Source organism: Macrobrachium nipponense, chromosome 16 (genome assembly GCF_015104395.2).
Source record: "Macrobrachium nipponense isolate FS-2020 chromosome 16, ASM1510439v2, whole genome shotgun sequence".
NCBI lineage: Eukaryota > Metazoa > Arthropoda > Malacostraca > Decapoda > Palaemonidae > Macrobrachium > Macrobrachium nipponense.
Genome location: NC_087209.1, coordinates 18,261,341 through 18,264,276, shown reverse-complemented (window position 1 = coordinate 18,264,276; position 2,936 = coordinate 18,261,341).

Genomic DNA, 2,936 nt, shown 5'->3' with positions numbered 1-2,936 from the left:
CTTGCTGGAAGGCGGCGTTCGCCTCCCGTCGGGGGCGAATAAGTGAGGCTGTCTAACAGTGGTTACCTCCATGAGTGACGTCATGGTGGGGAGTTGGGGTTACCTGGCTGACGTCCGCCCGAGGAGCAATAGGTTTGGGAGGAAGACTGAAACTGACGACTTTGACTTTGAAATTTTGTTCTGTCAAGGGAGAATTATTGTGGCTTTGAAGAAAAAATTGACCTTGATGGAATCCGGCTGCGATTGCACGTTCCCTCAGTATAGAAATGTGGTCGAGTTTTAGGTTGTAAACGGAAAAATGCGAGTTATTACAGTAAAGTACATGATGAAGGTGATGCTATATGAATAGACCTTGAACTGAATATGATTAAGACTTTTTTTTTTAGATAAACCTGTGAAAACTTGAATGGAATGAATTAGTAAAGTATTTAGAAAACGAAAACTTATTTGTTCAGGTTTTGACATTTCCGTCAATACCCAATGTTTCATGATTAATTTCATACAGAGAGAGAGAGAGAGAGAATTATCTATGGGGCAAATGGCCCATAGATCAAATTTTTTTTTAAATTCTCTTTTGAAAGCCGCGTCCCGGACGGGAACTGCCTGGCGGGCGCCTTCGGCCCACGTCCCGTCCCGGACGCCTGGCGGGGCCGCTTCGCCCGCCGCCATCTCAGGGCCGCCCGTCCCGGGACGCCTGGCGGTCCACGCCCAGCCCATCCGGGACGCCTGGCGGGTCTCGCCCGGCGCCCGTCCTGGGACGCCTGGCGGGCCACGCCCGCCCGTCCTGGGACGCCTGGCGGGCCACGCCCGCCGTCCCGGGACGCCTGGCGGGCCTCGCCCGACCGCCGTCCCGGGACGCCTGGCGGGCCTCGCCCGCCCGTCCAGGGACGCCTGGCGGGCCTCGCCCGCCCGTCCAGGGACGCCTGGCGGGCCTCGCCCGCCCCCGTCCAGGGACGCCTGGCGGGCCTCGCCCGCCCGTCCAGGGACGCCTGGCGGGCCTCGCCCGCCCGTCCCGGGGCCCGCCCGTCCCGGGACGCCTGGCGGGCCTCGCCCGCCCGCCCGTCCCGGGACGCCTGGCGGGCCCTCGCCCGCCCGTCCCGGGACGCCTGGCGGTCCACGCCCGCCTGTCCCGGGACCCCTGGCGGGCCTCGCCCACCCGTCCCGGGACGGACCTGGCGGGCCTCGCCCGCCCGTTCCTGGGACGCCTGCGGGCCCACGCCCGCCCGTCCCGGGACGCCTGGCGGGCCACGCCCCCCCCCCCCCTCCCTCCCGGGACGCCTGGCGGGCCTCGCCCACCGCCCGTCCCGGGACGCCTGGCGGGCCTCGCCCGCGTCCCGAAACGCCTGGCGGGCCCCGCGCCCGCCCGCGTCGGGATGCCTGGCGGGCCCCCGCCCGCCCGTCCCGGGACGCCTGGCGGGCCCTGCCCGCCCGTCCCGGGACGCCTGGCGGGCCTCGCCGCCAGTCCCGGGACGCCTGCGGGCCACGCCCGCCGTCCCGGGACGCCTGGCGGGCCTCGCCCGTCCGTTCCTGGGACGCCTGGCGGGCCACGCGCCCGTCCCGGGACGCCTGGCGGCCTCGACCACCCATCCCGGGACGCCTTGCGGGCCTCGCCCGCCCGTGCCGGGACGCCTGGCGAGCCTCGCACGACCGTGCCTGGACGCCTGGCGGGCCACGCCCGCCCCCGTCCCGGGACGACTGGCGGGTCCACGCCCGCCCGTCCTGGGACGCCTGGCGGGGCCTCGCCCGCCAGTCCCGGGACGCCTGGCGGGCCTCGCCCGCCAGTACCGGGACGCCTGGCAGGCCTCGCCCGCCCGCGCGTCCGGGACTCCTGGCGCCTCGCCCGCCCGCGTCGGGACGCCTGGCGGGCCATCGCCGCCAGTCCCGGGACGCCTGGCGGGCCCACGCCCGCCTGTCCCGGGACGCCTGGCGGGCCTCGCCCACCGCCCGATCCTGGCCCGGGACGCCTGGCGGGCCACGCCCGCCCGTCCCGGGACGCCTGGCGGGCCTCGCGCCCGTCCCGGGCCCGTCCCGGGACGCCTGGCGGGCCACGCCCGCCCGTCCCGGGACGCCGGCGGGCCTCGCCCGCCAGTCCCGGGACGCGTAGCGGGCCACCCCCGCCCGTCCCGGGACGCCTGGCCAGCCTCGACCGCCTGTCCCGGGACGCCTGGCCGGCCTCGCCCGCCCGTCCGGGTCCCGGGACGCCTGGTCGGGCTCTCGCCCGCCCGTCCCGGGACGCCTGGCCGGCCACGCCCGCCCGTCCCTGGACGCCTGGCCCGGCCTCGCCCGCCCGTCCCGACGCCTGGCTGGCCTCGCCCCCCGCCCGTCCCAGGACGCCTGGCGGCCACGCGCCGCCCGTCCCGGGACGCCGGCGGCCTCGCCCGCCAGTCCCGGGACGCGTAGCGGGCCACGCCCGCCCGTCCCGGGACGCCCTGGCGGGCCACGGCCCGCCCGTTCCCGGGACGCCTGGCGGGCCACGCCCGCCCGTCCGGGCCCACGCCTCGGGCGGGCCACCCGCCCGCCCGTCCCGGGACGCCTGGCGGGCCTCGCCCGCCCACCCGTCCCGGGACGCCTGGCGGGCCTCGCCCGCCCGCCCTCCCGGGACGCCTTGCGGGCCAGGAAAACGCCCGCCCGTCCCGGGACGCCTGGCGGGCCACGTCCCGCCCGAACCGTTCCCGGGACGCCTGGCGGGCCACGCCCGCCCGTCCCGTCGACCTGGCGGGCCTCGCCCGCGCCGTCCCGGGACGCCTGGGCAGGCCATCGCCTGGCGGGCCACGCCACCCGCCCGTCCGGGCGGGACCGCCTGCGGGCCTCGCTGCCCGTCCCGACGCCTGCAGGCCTCGCCCGCCCGTCCCGGGACGCCTGGCGGGCCTCGCCCGCCGTCCCTGCATAGAGGAAACACCGTTTGCTTAGCCTTAGAACCAGAATATGCCACTGAA